Source organism: Salminus brasiliensis, chromosome 1 (genome assembly GCF_030463535.1).
Source record: "Salminus brasiliensis chromosome 1, fSalBra1.hap2, whole genome shotgun sequence".
In the NCBI taxonomy this organism is placed as follows: Eukaryota; Metazoa; Chordata; class Actinopteri; order Characiformes; family Bryconidae; genus Salminus; species Salminus brasiliensis.
In genome coordinates, this window is record NC_132878.1 from 55,743,978 (window position 1) to 55,766,628 (window position 22,651).

General features: G+C 40.6%; 12 non-coding genes across 12 annotated transcripts; all 12 read left to right on the forward strand.

Moving 5' to 3' along the window:
* Positions 1 to 849: 849 nt before the first annotated feature.
* trnal-cag (transfer RNA leucine (anticodon CAG)) lies at positions 850 to 932 on the forward strand. The gene has a single exon. It is a non-coding gene; the product is annotated as a tRNA-Leu (tRNA).
* Positions 933 to 2,544: 1,612 nt separating this feature from the next.
* Positions 2,545 to 2,627, forward strand: trnal-cag (transfer RNA leucine (anticodon CAG)). Its single transcript has one exon. It is a non-coding gene; the product is annotated as a tRNA-Leu (tRNA).
* Positions 2,628 to 6,258: 3,631 nt separating this feature from the next.
* On the forward strand, positions 6,259 to 6,341 carry trnal-cag (transfer RNA leucine (anticodon CAG)). Its single transcript has one exon. It is a non-coding gene; the product is annotated as a tRNA-Leu (tRNA).
* A 1,612-nt stretch (positions 6,342 to 7,953) lies between these two features.
* On the forward strand, positions 7,954 to 8,036 carry trnal-cag (transfer RNA leucine (anticodon CAG)). The gene has a single exon. It is a non-coding gene; the product is annotated as a tRNA-Leu (tRNA).
* A 1,946-nt stretch (positions 8,037 to 9,982) lies between these two features.
* trnal-cag (transfer RNA leucine (anticodon CAG)) lies at positions 9,983 to 10,065 on the forward strand. Its single transcript has one exon. It is a non-coding gene; the product is annotated as a tRNA-Leu (tRNA).
* A 1,611-nt stretch (positions 10,066 to 11,676) lies between these two features.
* trnal-cag (transfer RNA leucine (anticodon CAG)) lies at positions 11,677 to 11,759 on the forward strand. Its single transcript has one exon. It is a non-coding gene; the product is annotated as a tRNA-Leu (tRNA).
* Positions 11,760 to 13,705: 1,946 nt separating this feature from the next.
* Positions 13,706 to 13,788, forward strand: trnal-cag (transfer RNA leucine (anticodon CAG)). The gene has a single exon. It is a non-coding gene; the product is annotated as a tRNA-Leu (tRNA).
* Positions 13,789 to 15,399: 1,611 nt separating this feature from the next.
* On the forward strand, positions 15,400 to 15,482 carry trnal-cag (transfer RNA leucine (anticodon CAG)). The gene has a single exon. It is a non-coding gene; the product is annotated as a tRNA-Leu (tRNA).
* Positions 15,483 to 17,428: 1,946 nt separating this feature from the next.
* trnal-cag (transfer RNA leucine (anticodon CAG)) lies at positions 17,429 to 17,511 on the forward strand. Its single transcript has one exon. It is a non-coding gene; the product is annotated as a tRNA-Leu (tRNA).
* Positions 17,512 to 18,295: 784 nt separating this feature from the next.
* On the forward strand, positions 18,296 to 18,378 carry trnal-cag (transfer RNA leucine (anticodon CAG)). The gene has a single exon. It is a non-coding gene; the product is annotated as a tRNA-Leu (tRNA).
* Positions 18,379 to 20,325: 1,947 nt separating this feature from the next.
* trnal-cag (transfer RNA leucine (anticodon CAG)) lies at positions 20,326 to 20,408 on the forward strand. Its single transcript has one exon. It is a non-coding gene; the product is annotated as a tRNA-Leu (tRNA).
* A 1,612-nt stretch (positions 20,409 to 22,020) lies between these two features.
* Positions 22,021 to 22,103, forward strand: trnal-cag (transfer RNA leucine (anticodon CAG)). The gene has a single exon. It is a non-coding gene; the product is annotated as a tRNA-Leu (tRNA).
* The last annotated feature ends 548 nt before the right edge of the window (positions 22,104 to 22,651 follow it).

The following is a 22,651-nucleotide window of genomic DNA, read 5'->3' on the forward strand; positions in this document are numbered from 1 at the left end:
CACATATTTGAGCACATATTTAACTGATAATTAGAAAAGTGTAATACTATGATATACTAATGAAGTAAAGCAGCTCTTTTACACCACGAGTGAATCCAGGAAAATGTTGCTAGTGTTTAATTTTAGTCTGTTTTTGTCTTTAGTGTAAGTAAAGCTGCAGCAACGGCAATGAACAGGTGAAGACATTCGGATTCACCCAGTTAAACATCACCTTACTAACTGTAGTAATCTCTCCTTTATGTGTTACATGAATCTTGATTAAGCACTTTTGGCGGAGAAGGTGGATGCCTCTATCTTTTAGCCCAGTTTGAACGGCCCGTGTTGAACTCCCGACCAGCAACTGCCGCCCTCTGAAAAGGGATGGCGGAAAGGAGAGTGCGCTAGGTAGTCGGTCTTAGACAGTCCAGTTGTAGATGTTATATCAGGGCAGAGACCTGGACCTATAGCTACAGCAAACCAGTGGTAGACCTCTCTGAGATGAACAGTGCACTCCTGTGTGCGGTGATATATACAATAGAAGAACCTCAACGTCGCATATTTTGCTAAATAAACGTTGTTCAGTTGATCAAGTTCCGTTTATCAGCTTGTATATTTTAACATTCAGTGGTTGTCCAAACAAATGACCAAAAAAGCCTAATAATAACGTAAGTCTCAGAAAAGTGTTTTTGGTATCTCAGACTGCTCGCCAGCAGCATTAAAATGTTCCAAATTCCAAGTTGTTACTCAAAGATTTTATAGATAGCTGAAAAGCATTGAGTGCTCCCAACAACAGCGTTATTTCAAAGACAAAGCTGTCCTATATAAATATGTCAATATATGTATTTTGAAGCCGTGCAGTGAAGCGGCCAAGTCAGGATGGCCGAGCGGTCTAAGGCGCTGCGTTCAGGTCGCAGTCTCCCCTGGAGGCGTGGGTTCGAATCCCACTTCTGACAACACAGATCTTTATTCTTTCTGTGCCTTTAAAACAACAGGAGAAGAGAAAACATACACAAATAAACTCTCTTTAGGAGTCAAACTACAGGAGAATAGATTACACAAACTTTTATAACTACAGCAGATACTGCATGATACACAGTGTACAGCAGAAAGTGAAAGTACTATCTCTCACTGCATTTCTGACGGTATTAGCCCTGTTGCTGTATGCCAAGTAACGATGTTGACACAGTGAGTTTAACATTTTGGTCTTTGTTGTTCATTAGTCCTTAGGTCATGGGCTCACATGACACAGATAAACAAGCCAAATAAAGCTTGTTTGAAATATGTGAAACTTTTCATGGGATGATCCATTGTTTTTTCACTGTACTTGGTTTGGCAGCAAATGCGAGGAGATGCATTCATTTAATAATTCTTATTACAATATATTATAAATATGCATACACGTTTTATTAACTTTATTTATATGTTTCAGTTATTTTATTTCTGTTGGAGTTAGAAGGCTGAAACATGCATTGGGACATTGAACAATCACACTATCACTATATAAGAAACCAGGTGTGTGTTGCTTTAGTGTGAGTAGATCAGACACAGCAGTGCTGCTGCAGCTTTGAAGCACTGTGTCCACTCACTGTCCACGCTACTAGACACTCCTACCTAGTTACTCTACTCTGTAGATGTAAAGTCAGAGACAGAAGCACGTCTATTACTGGACAGTTTGTGTTTTGAGAGAAACGTCTTAACAAGCCTGGCGCATTTTGACACATATTTGAGCACATATTTAACTGATAATTAGAAAAGTGTAATACTATGATATACTAATGAAGTAAAGCAGCTCTTTTACACCACGAGTGAATCCAGGAAAATGTTGCTAGTGTTTAATTTTAGTCTGTTTTTGTCTTTAGTGTAAGTAAAGCTGCAGCAACGGCAATGAACAGGTGAAGACATTCGGATTCACCCAGTTAAACATCACCTTACTAACTGTAGTAATCTCTCCTTTATGTGTTACATGAATCTTGATTAAGCACTTTTGGCGGAGAAGGTGGATGCCTCTATCTTTTAGCCCAGTTTGAACGGCCCGTGTTGAACTCCCGACCAGCAACTGCCGCCCTCTGAAAAGGGATGGCGGAAAGGAGAGTGCGCTAGGTAGTCGGTCTTAGACAGTCCTGTTGTAGATGTTATATCAGGGCAGAGACCTGGACCTATAGCTACAGCAAACCAGTGGTAGACCTCTCTGAGATGAACAGTGCACTCCTGTGTGCGGTGATATATACAATAGAAGAACCTCAACGTCGCATATTTTGCTAAATAAACGTTGTTCAGTTGATCAAGTTCCGTTTATCAGCTTGTATATTTTAACATTCAGTGGTTGTCCAAACAAATGACCAAAAAAGCCTAATAATAACGTAAGTCTCAGAAAAGTGTTTTTGGTATCTCAGACTGCTCGCCAGCAGCATTAAAATGTTCCAAATTCCAAGTTGTTACTCAAAGATTTTATAGATAGCTGAAAAGCATTGAGTGCTCCCAACAACAGCGTTATTTCAAAGACAAAGCTGTCCTATATAAATATGTCAATATATGTATTTTGAAGCCGTGCAGTGAAGCGGCCCAGTCAGGATGGCCGAGCGGTCTAAGGCGCTGCGTTCAGGTCGCAGTCTCCCCTGGAGGCGTGGGTTCGAATCCCACTTCTGACAACACAGATCTTTATTCTTTCTGTGCCTTTAAAACAACAGGAGAAGAGAAAACATACACAAATAAACTCTCTTTAGGAGTCAAACTACAGGAAAATAGATTACACAAACTTTTATAACTACAGCAGATACTGCATGATACACAGTGTACAGCAGAAAGTGAAAGTACTATCTCTCACTGCATTTCTGACGGTATTAGCCCTGTTGCTGTATGCCAAGTAACGATGTTGACACAGTGAGTTTAACATTTTGGTCTTTGTTGTTCATTAGTCCTTAGGTCATGGGCTCACATGACACAGATAAACAAGCCAAATAAAGCTTGTTTGAAATATGTGAAACTTTTCATGGGATGATCCATTGTTTTTTCACTGTACTTGGTTTGGCAGCAAATGCGAGGAGATGCATTCATTTAATAATTCTTATTACAATATATTATAAATATGCATACACGTTTTATTAACTTTATTTATATGTTTCAGTTATTTTATTTCTGTTGGAGTTAGAAGGTTGAAACATGCATTGGGACATTGAACAATCACACTATCACTATATAAGAAACCAGGTGTGTGTTGCTTTAGTGTGAGTAGATCAGACACAGCAGTGCTGCTGCAGCTTTGAAGCACTGTGTCCACTCACTGTCCACGCTACTAGACACTCCTACCTAGTTACTCTACTCTGTAGATGTAAAGTCAGAGACAGAAGCACGTCTATTACTGGACAGTTTGTGTTTTGAGAGAAACGTCTTAACAAGCCTGGCGCATTTTGACACATATTTGAGCACATATTTAACTGATAATTAGAAAAGTGTAATACTATGATATACTAATGAAGTAAAGCAGCTCTTTTACACCACGAGTGAATCCAGGAAAATGTTGCTAGTGTTTAATTTTAGTCTGTTTTTGTCTTTAGTGTAAGTAAAGCTGCAGCAACGGTAATGAACAGGTGAAGACATTCGGATTCACCCAGTTAAACATCACCTTACTAACTGTAGTAATCTCTCCTTTATGTGTTACATGAATCTTGATTAAGCACTTTTGGCAGAGAAGGTGGATGCCTCTATCTTTTAGCCCAGTTTGAACGGCCCGTGTTGAACTCCCGACCAGCAACTGCCGCCCTCTGAAAAGGGATGGCGGAAAGGAGAGTGCGCTAGGTAGTCGGTCTTAGACAGTCCTGTTGTAGATGTTATATCAGGGCAGAGACCTGGACCTATAGCTACAGCAAACCAGTGGTAGACCTCTCTGAGATGAACAGTGCACTCCTGTGTGCGGTGATATATACAATAGAAGAACCTCAACGTCGCATATTTTGCTAAATAAACGTTGTTCAGTTGATCAAGTTCCGTTTATCAGCTTGTATATTTTAACATTCAGTGGTTGTCCAAACAAATGACCAAAAAAGCCTAATAATAACGTAAGTCTCAGAAAAGTGTTTTTGGTATCTCAGACTGCTCGCCAGCAGCATTAAAATGTTCCAAATTCCAAGTTGTTACTCAAAGATTTTATAGATGGTTTAAAAGCATTGAGTGGTCCCAACAACAGCGTTATTTCAAAGACAAAGCTGTCCTATATAAATATGTCAATATATGTATTTTGAAGCCATGCAGTGATGTGGCGCAGTCAGGATGGCCGAGCGGTCTAAGGCGCTGCGTTCAGGTTGCCGTCTCCCCTGGAGGCGTGGGTTCGACTCCCACTTCTGACAGCATAATCTTTCTGTGCCTTTAAAACAACAGGAGAAGAGAAAACATCCACAAATAAACCCTCTTTAGGAGTCAAACTACAGGAGAATAGATTACACAAACTTTTATAACAACAGCAGATACTGCATGATACACAGTGTACAGCAGAAAGTGAAAGTACTATCTCTCACTGCATTTCTGACGGTTTTAGCCCTGTTGCTTTGTACCAAGTAACGATGTTGACACAGTAGGTTTAATATTTTGCTCTTTGTTGTTCATTAGTCCTTAGGTCATGGGCTCACATGACACAGATAAACAAGCCAAATAAAGCTTGTTTGAAATATGTAAAACTTTTCATTCTCCCACTTAAAAAGATGAGAGAAGTCTGTAATTGACCTCATAGGTAGACCTCAACTATAAGAGAGAAAACGAGAGAAAAAATATCAGAAAATCACATTGTCTGATTTTTAAAGAATTTATTTGCAAATAATGGTGGAAGATAAGTATTTGGTCAATAACAGAAGTTCATCTCAATACTTTGTTATATATCCTTTGTTGGCAATGACAGAGGTCAAACGTTTTCTGTCTTCACAAGGTTGGCACACACCATTGCTGGTATGTTGGCCCATTCCTCCATGCAGATCTCCTCTAGAGCAGTGATGTTTTGGGGCTGTCGGCGGGCAACACAGACTCTCAACTCCCTTCAAAGGTTTTCTATGGGGTTGAGATCTGGAGACTGGCTAGGCCACTCCAGGACCTTGAAATGCCTCTTACGAAGCTACTCTTATGTTGCCCTGGCAGTGTGCTTGGGATCATTGTCATGCTGAAAGACCCAGCCACGTTTCATTTTCAATGCCCTTGCTGATGGAAGGAGGTTTGCACTCAAAATCTCACAATACATGGCCCCATTCATTCTTTCATGTACACGGACCAGTCATCCTAGTCCCTTTGCAGAGAAACAGCCCCAAAGCATGATGTTGCCACCACCATGCTTCACAGTTGGTATGGTGTTCTTTGGATGCAACTCAGCATTCACTCTCCTCCAAACACAACGAGCTGTGTTTGTACCAAACAGTTCTACTTTGGTTTCATCTGACCATAAGACATTCTCCCAAAACTCTTCCGGAATATCCAAATGCTCTCTAGCAAACTTCAGATGCGCCCGGATATGTACTGGCTTAAGCAGGGGACCGCGTCTGGCACTGCAAGATCTGAGTCCCTGGCGGCGTAGTGTGTTACTGACGGTAGCCTTTGTAACGTTGGTCCCAGCTTTCTGCAGGTCATTCACTAGGTCCCTCCGTGTGGTTCTGGGATTTTTGCTCACCGTTCTTGTGATCATTCTGACCCCACGGGCTGAGATCTTGCATGGAGCCCCTGATCGAAGGAGATTAGCAGTGGTCTTGTAGGTCTCCCATTTTCTGATTATTGCTCCCACAGTAGATTTCTTCACACCAAGCAACAGAAGAAATCACTAATCATGGATAAGAACCAGAATTGTTTTTTAACTGAACTAAAACTACAATCAATACTTATGTTACATATCAACGTCGTATTTGTTGCTAAATAAACATTTTTCAGTTGATCAAGTGGAGTAACATATACTTTTGAGCACAGCAAAGGATTTCTAAAACAATGTATTTGTAGATGGGGTTTCAGTGGTTGTCTAAACAAAAATTAAAGCCTAATAATAACGTAAGTCTCAGAAAAGTGTTTTTGGTATCTCAGACTGCTCGCCAGCAGCATTAAAATATTCCAAATTCCAAGTTGTTACCCGAAGATTTTATAGATGGTTTAAAAGCATTGAGTGCTCCCAACAACAGCGTTATTTCAAAGACAAAGCTGTCCTAAAAACCTGTGATAAATATCTCAAAATATGTACATTAAATCCATGTCGTGACACGTTGCGTGGAAAAGTGTCACTTCGTGATGTTGCAGCATTTAAATCAGCTGTGCAGCGCAGTCAGGATGGCCGAGCGGTCTAAGGCGCTGCGTTCAGGTCGCAGTCTCCCCTGGAGGCGTGGGTTCGAATCCCACTTCTGACAGCACAAATCTTTATTCTTTCTGTGCCTTTAAAACAACAGGAGAAGAGAAAACATACACAAATAAACTCTCTTTAGGAGTCAAACTACAGGAAAATAGATTACACAAACTTTTATAACTACAGCAGATACTGCATGATACACAGTGTACAGCAGAAAGTGAAAGTACTATCTCTCACTGCATTTCTGACTGTATTAGCCCTGTTGCTTTATGCCAAGTAACGATGTTGACACAGTGAGTTTAACATTTTGGTCTTTGTTGTTCATTAGTCCTTAGGTCATGGGCTCACATGACACAGATAAACAAGCCAAATAAAGCTTGTTTGAAATATGTAAAACTTTTCATGGGATGATCCATTGTTTTTTCACTGTACTTGGTTTGGCAGCAAATGCGAGGAGATGCATTCATTTAATAATTCTTATTACAATATATTATAAATATGCATACACGTTTTATTAACTTTATTTATATGTTTCAGTTCTTTTATTTCTGTTGGAGTTAGAAGGCTGAAACATGCATTGGGACATTGAACAATCACGCTATCACTATATAAGAAACCAGGTGTGTGTTGCTTTAGTGTGAGTAGATCAGACACAGCAGTGCTGCTGCAGCTTTGAAGCACTGTGTCCACTCACTGTCCACGCTACTAGACACTCCTACCTAGTTACTCTACTCTGTAGATGTAAAGTCAGAGACAGAAGCACGTCTATTACTGGACAGTTTGTGTTTTGAGAGAAACGTCTTAACAAGCCTGGCGCATTTTGACACATATTTGAGCACATATTTAACTGATAATTAGAAAAGTGTAATACTATGATATACTAATGAAGTAAAGCAGCTCTTTTACACCACGAGTGAATCCAGGAAAATGTCGCTAGTGTTTATTTTTAGTCTGTTTTTGTCTTTAGTGTAAGTAAAGCTGCAGCAACGGCAATGAACAGGTGAAGACATTCGGATTCACCCAGTTAAACATCACCTTACTAACTGTAGTAATCTCTCCTTTATGTGTTACATGAATCTTGATTAAGCACTTTTGGCGGAGAAGGTGGATGCCTCTATCTTTTAGCCCAGTTTGAACGGCCCGTGTTGAACTCCCGACCAGCAACTGCCGCCCTCTGAAAAGGGATGGCGGAAAGGAGAGTGCGCTAGGTAGTCGGTCTTAGACAGTCCTGTTGTAGATGTTATATCAGGGCAGAGACCTGGACCTATAGCTACAGCAAACCAGTGGTAGACCTCTCTGAGATGAACAGTGCACTCCTGTGTGCGGTGATATATACAATAGAAGAACCTCAACGTCGCATATTTTGCTAAATAAACGTTGTTCAGTTGATCAAGTTCCGTTTATCAGCTTGTATATTTTAACATTCAGTGGTTGTCCAAACAAATGACCAAAAAAGCCTAATAATAACGTAAGTCTCAGAAAAGTGTTTTTGGTATCTCAGACTGCTCGCCAGCAGCATTAAAATGTTCCAAATTCCAAGTTGTTACTCAAAGATTTTATAGATAGCTGAAAAGCATTGAGTGCTCCCAACAACAGCGTTATTTCAAAGACAAAGCTGTCCTATATAAATATGTAAATATATGTATTTTGAAGACGTGCAGTGAAGCGGCGCAGTCAGGATGGCCGAGCGGTCTAAGGCGCTGCGTTCAGGTCGCAGTCTCCCCTGGAGGCGTGGGTTCGAATCCCACTTCTGACAGCATAAATCTTTGTTCTTTCTGTGCCTTTAAAACAACAGGAGAAGAGAAAACATACACAAATAAACTCTCTTTAGGAGTCAAACTACAGGAGAATAGATTACACAAACTTTTATAACAACAGCAGATACTGCATGATACACAGTGTACAGCAGAAAGTGAAAGTACTATCTCTCACTGCTTTTTTTTGACGGTTTTAGCCCTGTTGCTTTGTACCAAGTAACGATGTTGACACAGTAGGTTTAATATTTTGCTCTTTGTTGTTCATTAGTCCTTAGGTCATGGGCTCACATGACACAGATAAACAAGCCAAATAAAGCTTGTTTGAAATATGTAAAACTTTTCATTCTCCCACTTAAAAAAATGAGAGAAGTCTGTAATTGACCTCATAGGTAGACCTCAACTATGAGAGACAAAACGAGAGAAAAAATATCAGAAAATCACATTGTCTGATTTTTAAAGAATTTATTTGCAAATAATGGTGGAAGATAAGTATTTGGTCAATAACAGAAGTTCATCTCAATACTTTGTTATATATCCTTTGTTGGCAATGACAGAGGTCAAACGTTTTCTGTCTTCACAAGGTTGGCACACACCATTGCTGGTATGTTGGCCCATTCCTCCATGCAGATCTCCTCTAGAGCAGTGATGTTTTGGGGCTGTCGGCGGGCAACACAGACTCTCAACTCCCTTCAAAGGTTTTCTATGGGGTTGAGATCTGGAGACTGGCTAGGCCACTCCAGGACCTTGAAATGCCTCTTACGAAGCTACTCTTATGTTGCCCTGGCAGTGTGCTTGGGATCATTGTCATGCTGAAAGACCCAGCCACGTTTCATTTTCAATGCCCTTGCTGATGGAAGGAGGTTTGCACTCAAAATCTCACAATACATGGCCCCATTCATTCTTTCATGTACACGGACCAGTCATCCTAGTCCCTTTGCAGAGAAACAGCCCCAAAGCATGATGTTGCCACCACCATGCTTCACAGTTGGTATGGTGTTCTTTGGATGCAACTCAGCATTCACTCTCCTCCAAACACAACGAGCTGTGTTTGTACCAAACAGTTCTACTTTGGTTTCATCTGACCATAAGACATTCTCCCAAAACTCTTCCGGAATATCCAAATGCTCTCTAGCAAACTTCAGATGCGCCCGGATATGTACTGGCTTAAGCAGGGGACCGCGTCTGGCACTGCAAGATCTGAGTCCCTGGCGGCGTAGTGTGTTACTGACGGTAGCCTTTGTAACGTTGGTCCCAGCTTTCTGCAGGTCATTCACTAGGTCCCTCCGTGTGGTTCTGGGATTTTTGCTCACCGTTCTTGTGATCATTCTGACCCCACGGGCTGAGATCTTGCATGGAGCCCCTGATCGAAGGAGATTAGCAGTGGTCTTGTAGGTCTCCCATTTTCTGATTATTGCTCCCACAGTAGATTTCTTCACACCAAGCAACAGAAGAAATCACTAATCATGGATAAGAACCAGAATTGTTTTTTAACTGAACTAAAACTACAATCAATACTTATGTTACATATCAACGTCGTATTTGTTGCTAAATAAACATTTTTCAGTTGATCAAGTGGAGTAACATATACTTTTGAGCACAGCAAAGGATTTCTAAAACAATGTATTTGTAGATGGGGTTTCAGTGGTTGTCTAAACAAAAACAAAAGCCTAATAATAACGTAAGTCTCAGAAAAGTGTTTTTGGTATCTCAGACTGCTCGCCAGCAGCATTAAAATATTCCAAATTCCAAGTTGTTACCCGAAGATTTTATAGATGGTTTAAAAGCATTGAGTGCTCCCAACAACAGCGTTATTTCAAAGACAAAGCTGTCCTAAAAACCTGTGATAAATATCTCAAAATATGTACATTAAATCCATGTCGTGACACGTTGCGTGGAAAAGTGTCACTTCGTGATGTTGCAGCGTTTAAATCAGCTGTGCAGCGCAGTCAGGATGGCCGAGCGGTCTAAGGCGCTGCGTTCAGGTCGCAGTCTCCCCTGGAGGCGTGGGTTCGAATCCCACTTCTGACAACACAAATCTTTATTCTTTCTGTGCCTTTAAAACAACAGGAGAAGAGAAAACATACACAAATAAACTCTCTTTAGGAGTCAAACTACAGGAAAATAGATTACACAAACTTTTATAACTACAGCAGATACTGCATGATACACAGTTACAGCAGAAAGTGAAAGTACTATCTCTCACTGCATTTCTGACGGTATTAGCCCTGTTGCTGTATGCCAAGTAACGATGTTGACACAGTGAGTTTAACATTTTGGTCTTTGTTGTTCATTAGTCCTTAGGTCATGGGCTCACATGACACAGATAAACAAGCCAAATAAAGCTTGTTTGAAATATGTGAAACTTTTCATGGGATGATCCATTGTTTTTTCACTGTACTTGGTTTGGCAGCAAATGCGAGGAGATGCATTCATTTAATAATTCTTATTACAATATATTATAAATATGCATACACGTTTTATTAACTTTATTTATATGTTTCAGTTATTTTATTTCTGTTGGAGTTAGAAGGCTGAAACATGCATTGGGACATTGAACAATCACGCTATCACTATATAAGAAACCAGGTGTGTGTTGCTTTAGTGTGAGTAGATCAGACACAGCAGTGCTGCTGCAGCTTTGAAGCACTGTGTCCACTCACAGTCCACGCTACTAGACACTCCTACCTAGTTACTCTACTCTGTAGATGTAAAGTCAGAGACAGAAGCACGTCTATTACTGGACAGTTTGTGCTTTGAGAGAAACGTCTTAACAAGCCTGGCGCATTTTGACACATATTTGAGCACATATTTAACTGATAATTAGAAAAGTGTAATACTATGATATACTAATGAAGTAAAGCAGCTCTTTTACACCACGAGTGAATCCAGGAAAATGTTGCTAGTGTTTAATTTTAGTCTGTTTTTGTCTTTAGTGTAAGTAAAGCTGCAGCAACGGCAATGAACAGGTGAAGACATTCGGATTCACCCAGTTAAACATCACCTTACTAACTGTAGTAATCTCTCCTTTATGTGTTACATGAATCTTGATTAAGCACTTTTGGCGGAGAAGGTGGATGCCTCTATCTTTTAGCCCAGTTTGAACGGCCCGTGTTGAACTCCCGACCAGCAACTGCCGCCCTCTGAAAAGGGATGGCGGAAAGGAGAGTGCGCTAGGTAGTCGGTCTTAGATAGTCCTGTTGTAGATGTTATATCAGGGCAGAGACCTGGACCTATAGCTACAGCAAACCAGTGGTAGACCTCTCTGAGATGAACAGTGCACTCCTGTGTGCGGTGATATATACAATAGAAGAACCTCAACGTCGCATATTTTGCTAAATAAACGTTGTTCAGTTGATCAAGTTCCGTTTATCAGCTTGTATATTTTAACATTCAGTGGTTGTCCAAACAAATGACCAAAAAAGCCTAATAATAACGTAAGTCTCAGAAAAGTGTTTTTGGTATCTCAGACTGCTCGCCAGCAGCATTAAAATGTTCCAAATTCCAAGTTGTTACTCAAAGATTTTATAGATAGCTGAAAAGCATTGAGTGCTCCCAACAACAGCGTTATTTCAAAGACAAAGCTGTCCTATATAAATATGTAAATATATGTATTTTGAAGACGTGCAGTGAAGCGGCGCAGTCAGGATGGTCGAGCGGTCTAAGGCGCTGCGTTCAGGTCGCAGTCTCCCCTGGAGGCGTGGGTTCGAATCCCACTTCTGACAGCATAAATCTTTGTTCTTTCTGTGCCTTTAAAACAACAGGAGAAGAGAAAACATACACAAATAAACTCTCTTTAGGAGTCAAACTACAGGAGAATAGATTACACAAACTTTTATAACAACAGCAGATACTGCATGATACACAGTGTACAGCAGAAAGTGAAAGTACTATCTCTCACTGCTTTTTTTTGACGGTTTTAGCCCTGTTGCTTTGTACCAAGTAACGATGTTGACACAGTAGGTTTAATATTTTGCTCTTTGTTGTTCATTAGTCCTTAGGTCATGGGCTCACATGACACAGATAAACAAGCCAAATAAAGCTTGTTTGAAATATGTAAAACTTTTCATTCTCCCACTTAAAAAAATGAGAGAAGTCTGTAATTGACCTCATAGGTAGACCTCAACTATGAGAGACAAAACGAGAGAAAAAATATCAGAAAATCACATTGTCTGATTTTTAAAGAATTTATTTGCAAATAATGGTGGAAGATAAGTATTTGGTCAATAACAGAAGTTCATCTCAATACTTTGTTATATATCCTTTGTTGGCAATGACAGAGGTCAAACGTTTTCTGTCTTCACAAGGTTGGCACACACCATTGCTGGTATGTTGGCCCATTCCTCCATGCAGATCTCCTCTAGAGCAGTGATGTTTTGGGGCTGTCGGCGGGCAACACAGACTCTCAACTCCCTTCAAAGGTTTTCTATGGGGTTGAGATCTGGAGACTGGCTAGGCCACTCCAGGACCTTGAAATGCCTCTTACGAAGCTACTCTTATGTTGCCCTGGCAGTGTGCTTGGGATCATTGTCATGCTGAAAGACCCAGCCACGTTTCATTTTCAATGCCCTTGCTGATGGAAGGAGGTTTGCACTCAAAATCTCACAATACATGGCCCCATTCATTCTTTCATGTACACGGACCAGTCATCCTAGTCCCTTTGCAGAGAAACAGCCCCAAAGCATGATGTTGCCACCACCATGCTTCACAGTTGGTATGGTGTTCTTTGGATGCAACTCAGCATTCACTCTCCTCCAAACACAACGAGCTGTGTTTGTACCAAACAGTTCTACTTTGGTTTCATCTGACCATAAGACATTCTCCCAAAACTCTTCCGGAATATCCAAATGCTCTCTAGCAAACTTCAGATGCGCCCGGATATGTACTGGCTTAAGCAGGGGACCGCGTCTGGCACTGCAAGATCTGAGTCCCTGGCGGCGTAGTGTGTTACTGACGGTAGCCTTTGTAACGTTGGTCCCAGCTTTCTGCAGGTCATTCACTAGGTCCCTCCGTGTGGTTCTGGGATTTTTGCTCACCGTTCTTGTGATCATTCTGACCCCACGGGCTGAGATCTTGCATGGAGCCCCTGATCGAAGGAGATTAGCAGTGGTCTTGTAGGTCTCCCATTTTCTGATTATTGCTCCCACAGTAGATTTCTTCACACCAAGCAACAGAAGAAATCACTAATCATGGATAAGAACCAGAATTGTTTTTTAACTGAACTAAAACTACAATCAATACTTATGTTACATATCAACGTCGTATTTGTTGCTAAATAAACATTTTTCAGTTGATCAAGTGGACTAACATATACTTTTGAGCACAGCAAAGGATTTCTAAAACAATGTATTTGTAGATGGGGTTTCAGTGGTTGTCTAAACAAAAAAAAAAGCCTAATAATAACGTAAGTCTCAGAAAAGTGTTTTTGGTATCTCAGACTGCTCGCCAGCAGCATTAAAATATTCCAAATTCCAAGTTGTTACCCGAAGATTTTATAGATGGTTTAAAAGCATTGAGTGCTCCCAACAACAGCGTTATTTCAAAGACAAAGCTGTCCTAAAAACCTGTGATAAATATCTCAAAATATGTACATTAAATCCATGTCGTGACACGTTGCGTGGAAAAGTGTCACTTCGTGATGTTGCAGCGTTTAAATCAGCTGTGCAGCACAGTCAGGATGGCCGAGCGGTCTAAGGCGCTGCGTTCAGGTCGCAGTCTCCCCTGGAGGCGTGGGTTCGAATCCCACTTCTGACAACACAAATCTTTATTCTTTCTGTGCCTTTAAAACAACAGGAGAAGAGAAAACATACACAAATAAACTCTCTTTAGGAGTCAAACTACAGGAAAATAGATTACACAAACTTTTATAACTACAGCAGATACTGCATGATACACAGTTACAGCAGAAAGTGAAAGTACTATCTCTCACTGCATTTCTGACGGTATTAGCCCTGTTGCTGTATGCCAAGTAACGATGTTGACACAGTGAGTTTAACATTTTGGTCTTTGTTGTTCATTAGTCCTTAGGTCATGGGCTCACATGACACAGATAAACAAGCCAAATAAAGCTTGTTTGAAATATGTGAAACTTTTCATGGGATGATCCATTGTTTTTTCACTGTACTTGGTTTGGCAGCAAATGCGAGGAGATGCATTCATTTAATAATTGTTATTACAATATATTATAAATATGCATACACGTTTTATTAACTTTATTTATATGTTTCAGTTATTTTATTTCTGTTGGAGTTAGAAGGCTGAAACATGCATTGGGACATTGAACAATCACGCTATCACTATATAAGAAACCAGGTGTGTGTTGCTTTAGTGTGAGTAGATCAGACACAGCAGTGCTGCTGCAGCTTTGAAGCACTGTGTCCACTCACTGTCCACGCTACTAGACACTCCTACCTAGTTACTCTACTCTGTAGATGTAAAGTCAGAGACAGAAGCACGTCTATTACTGGACAGTTTGTGCTTTGAGAGAAACGTCTTAACAAGCCTGGCGCATTTTGACACATATTTGAGCACATATTTAACTGATAATTAGAAAAGTGTAATACTATGATATACTAATGAAGTAAAGCAGCTCTTTTACACCACGAGTGAATCCAGGAAAATGTTGCTAGTGTTTAATTTTAGTCTGTTTTTGTCTTTAGTGTAAGTAAAGCTGCAGCAACGGCAATGAACAGGTGAAGACATTCGGATTCACCCAGTTAAACATCACCTTACTAACTGTAGTAATCTCTCCTTTATGTGTTACATGAATCTTGATTAAGCACTTTTGGCGGAGAAGGTGGATGCCTCTATCTTTTAGCCCAGTTTGAACGGCCCGTGTTGAACTCCTGACCAGCAACTGCCGCCCTCTGAAAAGGGATGGCGGAAAGGAGAGTGCGCTAGGTAGTCGGTCTTAGATAGTCCTGTTGTAGATGTTATATCAGGGCAGAGACCTGGACCTATAGCTACAGCAAACCAGTGGTAGACCTCTCTGAGATGAACAGTGCACTCCTGTGTGCGGTGATATATACAATAGAAGAACCTCAACGTCGCATATTTTGCTAAATAAACGTTGTTCAGTTGATCAAGTTCCGTTTATCAGCTTGTATATTTTAACATTCAGTGGTTGTCCAAACAAATGACCAAAAAAGCCTAATAATAACGTAAGTCTCAGAAAAGTGTTTTTGGTATCTCAGACTGCTCGCCAGCAGCATTAAAATGTTCCAAATTCCAAGTTGTTACTCAAAGATTTTATAGATAGCTGAAAAGCATTGAGTGCTCCCAACAACAGCGTTATTTCAAAGACAAAGCTGTCCTATATAAATATGTCAATATATGTATTTTGAAGACGTGCAGTGAAGCGGCGCAGTCAGGATGGCTGAGCGGTCTAAGGCGCTGCGTTCAGGTCGCAGTCTCCCCTGGAGGCGTGGGTTCGAATCCCACTTCTGACAGCATAAATCTTTGTTCTTTCTGTGCCTTTAAAACAACAGGAGAAGAGAAAACATACACAAATAAACTCTCTTTAGGAGTCAAACTACAGGAGAATAGATTACACAAACTTTTATAACAACAGCAGATACTGCATGATACACAGTGTACAGCAGAAAGTGAAAGTACTATCTCTCACTGCTTTTTTTTGACGGTTTTAGCCCTGTTGCTTTGTACCAAGTAACGATGTTGACACAGTAGGTTTAATATTTTGCTCTTTGTTGTTCATTAGTCCTTAGGTCATGGGCTCACATGACACAGATAAACAAGCCAAATAAAGCTTGTTTGAAATATGTAAAACTTTTCATTCTCCCACTTAAAAAAATGAGAGAAGTCTGTAATTGACCTCATAGGTAGACCTCAACTATGAGAGACAAAACGAGAGAAAAAATATCAGAAAATCACATTGTCTGATTTTTAAAGAATTTATTTGCAAATAATGGTGGAAGATAAGTATTTGGTCAATAACAGAAGTTCATCTCAATACTTTGTTATATATCCTTTGTTGGCAATGACAGAGGTCAAACGTTTTCTGTCTTCACAAGGTTGGCACACACCATTGCTGGTATGTTGGCCCATTCCTCCATGCAGATCTCCTCTAGAGCAGTGATGTTTTGGGGCTGTCGGCGGGCAACACAGACTCTCAACTCCCTTCAAAGGTTTTCTATGGGGTTGAGATCTGGAGACTGGCTAGGCCACTCCAGGACCTTGAAATGCCTCTTACGAAGCTACTCTTATGTTGCCCTGGCAGTGTGCTTGGGATCATTGTCATGCTGAAAGACCCAGCCACGTTTCATATTCAATGCCCTTGCTGATGGAAGGAGGTTTGCACTCAAAATCTCACAATACATGGCCCCATTCATTCTTTCATGTACACGGACCAGTCATCCTAGTCCCTTTGCAGAGAAACAGCCCCAAAGCATGATGTTGCCACCACCATGCTTCACAGTTGGTATGGTGTTCTTTGGATGCAACTCAGCATTCACTCTCCTCCAAACACAACGAGCTGTGTTTGTACCAAACAGTTCTACTTTGGTTTCATCTGACCATAAGACATTCTCCCAAAACTCTTCCGGAATATCCAAATGCTCTCTAGCAAACTTCAGATGCGCCCGGATATGTACTGGCTTAAGCAGGGGACCGCGTCTGGCACTGCAAGATCTGAGTCCCTGGCGGCGTAGTGTGTTACTGACGGTAGCCTTTGTAACGTTGGTCCCAGCTTTCTGCAGGTCATTCACTAGGTCCCTCCGTGTGGTTCTGGGATTTTTGCTCACCGTTCTTGTGATCATTCTGACCCCACGGGCTGAGATCTTGCATGGAGCCCCTGATCGAAGGAGATTAGCAGTGGTCTTGTAGGTCTCCCATTTTCTGATTATTGCTCCCACAGTAGATTTCTTCACACCAAGCAACAGAAGAAATCACTAATCATGGATAAGAACCAGAATTGTTTTTTAACTGAACTAAAACTACAATCAATACTTATGTTACATATCAACGTCGTATTTGTTGCTAAATAAACATTTTTCAGTTGATCAAGTGGAGTAACATATACTTTTGAGCACAGCAAAGGATTTCTAAAACAATGTATTTGTAGATGGGGTTTCAGTGGTTGTCTAAACAAAAACAAAAGCCTAATAATAACGTAAGTCTCAGAAAAGTGTTTTTGGTATCTCAGACTGCTCGCCAGCAGCATTAAAATATTCCAAATTCCAAGTTGTTACCCGAAGATTTTATAGATGGTTTAAAAGCATTGAGTGCTCCCAACAACAGCGTTATTTCAAAGACTAAGCTGTCCTAAAAACCTGTGATAAATATCTCAAAATATGTACATTAAATCCATGTCGTGACACGTTGCGTGGAAAAGTGTCACTTCGTGATGTTACAGCGTTTAAATCAGCTGTGCAGCGCAGTCAGGATGGCCGAGCGGTCTAAGGCGCTGCGTTCAGGTCGCAGTCTCCCCTGGAGGCGTGGGTTCGAATCCCACTTCTGACAGCACAAATCTTTATTCTTTCTGTGCCTTTAAAACAACAGGAGGAGAGAAAACATACACAAATAAACTCTCTTTAGGAGTCAAACTACAGGAAAATAGATTACACAAACTTTTATAACTACAGCAGATACTGCATGATACACAGTGTACAGCAGAAAGTAGTAATCTCTCCTTTATGTGTTACATGAATCTTGATTAAGCACTTTTGGCGGAGAAGGTGGATGCCTCTATCTTTTAGCCCAGTTTGAACGGCCCGTGTTGAACTCCCGACCAGCAACTGCCGCCCTCTGAAAAGGGATGGCGGAAAGGAGAGTGCGCTAGGTAGTCGGTCTTAGATAGTCCTGTTGTAGATGTTATATCAGGGCAGAGACCTGGACCTATAGCTACAGCAAACCAGTGGTAGACCTCTCTGAGATGAACAGTGCACTCCTGTGTGCGGTGATATATACAATAGAAGAACCTCAACGTCGCATATTTTGCTAAATAAACGTTGTTCAGTTGATCAAGTTCCGTTTATCAGCTTGTATATTTTAACATTCAGTGGTTGTCCAAACAAATGACCAAAAAAGCCTAATAATAACGTAAGTCTCAGAAAAGTGTTTTTGGTATCTCAGACTGCTCGCCAGCAGCATTAAAATGTTCCAAATTCCAAGTTGTTACTCAAAGATTTTATAGATAGCTGAAAAGCATTGAGTGCTCCCAACAACAGCGTTATTTCAAAGACAAAGCTGTCCTATATAAATATGTCAATATATGTATTTTGAAGACGTGCAGTGAAGCGGCGCAGTCAGGATGGCCGAGCGGTCTAAGGCGCTGCGTTCAGGTCGCAGTCTCCCCTGGAGGCGTGGGTTCGAATCCCACTTCTGACAGCATAAATCTTTGTTCTTTCTGTGCCTTTAAAACAACAGGAGAAGAGAAAACATACACAAATAAACTCTCTTTAGGAGTCAAACTACAGGAGAATAGATTACACAAACTTTTATAACAACAGCAGATACTGCATGATACACAGTGTACAGCAGAAAGTGAAAGTACTATCTCTCACTGCTTTTTTTTTGACGGTTTTAGCCCTGTTGCTTTGTACCAAGTAACGATGTTGACACAGTAGGTTTAATATTTTGCTCTTTGTTGTTCATTAGTCCTTAGGTCATGGGCTCACATGACACAGATAAACAAGCCAAATAAAGCTTGTTTGAAATATGTAAAACTTTTCATTCTCCCACTTAAAAAAATGAGAGAAGTCTGTAATTGACCTCATAGGTAGACCTCAACTATGAGAGACAAAACGAGAGAAAAAATATCAGAAAATCACATTGTCTGATTTTTAAAGAATTTATTTGCAAATAATGGTGGAAGATAAGTATTTGGTCAATAACAGAAGTTCATCTCAATACTTTGTTATATATCCTTTGTTGGCAATGACAGAGGTCAAACGTTTTCTGTCTTCACAAGGTTGGCACACACCATTGCTGGTATGTTGGCCCATTCCTCCATGCAGATCTCCTCTAGAGCAGTGATGTTTTGGGGCTGTCGGCGGGCAACACAGACTCTCAACTCCCTTCAAAGGTTTTCTATGGGGTTGAGATCTGGAGACTGGCTAGGCCACTCCAGGACCTTGAAATGCCTCTTACGAAGCTACTCTTATGTTGCCCTGGCAGTGTGCTTGGGATCATTGTCATGCTGAAAGACCCAGCCACGTTTCATTTTCAATGCCCTTGCTGATGGAAGGAGGTTTGCACTCAAAATCTCACAATACATGGCCCCATTCATTCTTTCATGTACACGGACCAGTCATCCTAGTCCCTTTGCAGAGAAACAGCCCCAAAGCATGATGTTGCCACCACCATGCTTCACAGTTGGTATGGTGTTCTTTGGATGCAACTCAGCATTCACTCTCCTCCAAACACAACGAGCTGTGTTTGTACCAAACAGTTCTACTTTGGTTTCATCTGACCATAAGACATTCTCCCAAAACTCTTCCGGAATATCCAAATGCTCTCTAGCAAACTTCAGATGCGCCCGGATATGTACTGGCTTAAGCAGGGGACCGCGTCTGGCACTGCAAGATCTGAGTCCCTGGCGGCGTAGTGTGTTACTGACGGTAGCCTTTGTAACGTTGGTCCCAGCTTTCTGCAGGTCATTCACTAGGTCCCTCCGTGTGGTTCTGGGATTTTTGCTCACCGTTCTTGTGATCATTCTGACCCCACGGGCTGAGATCTTGCATGGAGCCCCTGATCGAAGGAGATTAGCAGTGGTCTTGTAGGTCTCCCATTTTCTGATTATTGCTCCCACAGTAGATTTCTTCACACCAAGCAACAGAAGAAATCACTAATCATGGATAAGAACCAGAATTGTTTTTTAACTGAACTAAAACTACAATCAATACTTATGTTACATATCAACGTCGTATTTGTTGCTAAATAAACATTTTTCAGTTGATCAAGTGGACTAACATATACTTTTGATCACAGCAAAGGATTTCTAAAACAATGTATTTGTAGATGGGGTTTCAGTGGTTGTCTAAACAAAAAAAAAAGCCTAATAATAACGTAAGTCTCAGAAAAGTGTTTTTGGTATCTCAGACTGCTCGCCAGCAGCATTAAAATATTCCAAATTCCAAGTTGTTACCCGAAGATTTTATAGATGGTTTAAAAGCATTGAGTGCTCCCAACAACAGCGTTATTTCAAAGACAAAGCTGTCCTAAAAACCTGTGATAAATATCTCAAAATATGTACATTAAATCCATGTCGTGACACGTTGCGTGGAAAAGTGTCACTTCGTGATGTTGCAGCGTTTAAATCAGCTGTGCAGCACAGTCAGGATGGCCGAGCGGTCTAAGGCGCTGCGTTCAGGTCGCAGTCTCCCCTGGAGGCGTGGGTTCGAATCCCACTTCTGACAACACAAATCTTTATTCTTTCTGTGCCTTTAAAACAACAGGAGAAGAGAAAACATACACAAATAAACTCTCTTTAGGAGTCAAACTACAGGAAAATAGATTACACAAACTTTTATAACTACAGCAGATACTGCATGATACACAGTGTACAGCAGAAAGTGAAAGTACTATCTCTCACTGCATTTCTGACGGTATTAGCCCTGTTGCTGTATGCCAAGTAACGATGTTGACACAGTGAGTTTAACATTTTGGTCTTTGTTGTTCATTAGTCCTTAGGTCATGGGCTCACATGACACAGATAAACAAGCCAAATAAAGCTTGTTTGAAATATGTGAAACTTTTCATGGGATGATCCATTGTTTTTTCACTGTACTTGGTTTGGCAGCAAATGCGAGGAGATGCATTCATTTAATAATTCTTATTACAATATATTATAAATATGCATACACGTTTTATTAACTTTATTTATATGTTTCAGTTATTTTATTTCTGTTGGAGTTAGAAGGTTGAAACATGCATTGGGACATTGAACAATCACACTATCACTATATAAGAAACCAGGTGTGTGTTGCTTTAGTGTGAGTAGATCAGACACAGCAGTGCTGCTGCAGCTTTGAAGCACTGTGTCCACTCACTGTCCACGCTACTAGACACTCCTACCTAGTTACTCTACTCTGTAGATGTAAAGTCAGAGACAGAAGCACGTCTATTACTGGACAGTTTGTGTTTTGAGAGAAACGTCTTAACAAGCCTGGCGCATTTTGACACATATTTGAGCACATATTTAACTGATAATTAGAAAAGTGTAATACTATGATATACTAATGAAGTAAAGCAGCTCTTTTACACCACGAGTGAATCCAGGAAAATGTTGCTAGTGTTTAATTTTAGTCTGTTTTTGTCTTTAGTGTAAGTAAAGCTGCAGCAACGGCAATGAACAGGTGAAGACATTCGGATTCACCCAGTTAAACATCACCTTACTAACTGTAGTAATCTCTCCTTTATGTGTTACATGAATCTTGATTAAGCACTTTTGGCGGAGAAGGTGGATGCCTCTATCTTTTAGCCCAGTTTGAACGGCCCGTGTTGAACTCCCGACCAGCAACTGCCGCCCTCTGAAAAGGGATGGCGGAAAGGAGAGTGCGCTAGGTAGTCGGTCTTAGACAGTCCAGTTGTAGATGTTATATCAGGGCAGAGACCTGGACCTATAGCTACAGCAAACCAGTGGTAGACCTCTCTGAGATGAACAGTGCACTCCTGTGTGCGGTGATATATACAATAGAAGAACCTCAACGTCGCATATTTTGCTAAATAAACGTTGTTCAGTTGATCAAGTTCCGTTTATCAGCTTGTATATTTTAACATTCAGTGGTTGTCCAAACAAATGACCAAAAAAGCCTAATAATAACGTAAGTCTCAGAAAAGTGTTTTTGGTATCTCAGACTGCTCGCCAGCAGCATTAAAATGTTCCAAATTCCAAGTTGTTACTCAAAGATTTTATAGATAGCTGAAAAGCATTGAGTGCTCCCAACAACAGCGTTATTTCAAAGACAAAGCTGTCCTATATAAATATGTCAATATATGTATTTTGAAGCCGTGCAGTGAAGCGGCCAAGTCAGGATGGCCGAGCGGTCTAAGGCGCTGCGTTCAGGTCGCAGTCTCCCCTGGAGGCGTGGGTTCGAATCCCACTTCTGACAGCATAAATCTTTGTTCTTTCTGTGCCTTTAAAACAACAGGAGAAGAGAAAACATACACAAATAAACTCTCTTTAGGAGTCAAACTACAGGAGAATAGATTACACAAACTTTTATAACAACAGCAGATACTGCATGATACACAGTGTACAGCAGAAAGTGAAAGTACTATCTCTCACTGCTTTTTTTTGACGGTTTTAGCCCTGTTGCTTTGTACCAAGTAACGATGTTGACACAGTAGGTTTAATATTTTGCTCTTTGTTGTTCATTAGTCCTTAGGTCATGGGCTCACATGACACAGATAAACAAGCCAAATAAAGCTTGTTTGAAATATGTAAAACTTTTCATTCTCCCACTTAAAAAAATGAGAGAAGTCTGTAATTGACCTCATAGGTAGACCTCAACTATGAGAGACAAAACGAGAGAAAAAATATCAGAAAATCACATTGTCTGATTTTTAAAGAATTTATTTGCAAATAATGGTGGAAGATAAGTATTTGGTCAATAACAGAAGTTCATCTCAATACTTTGTTATATATCCTTTGTTGGCA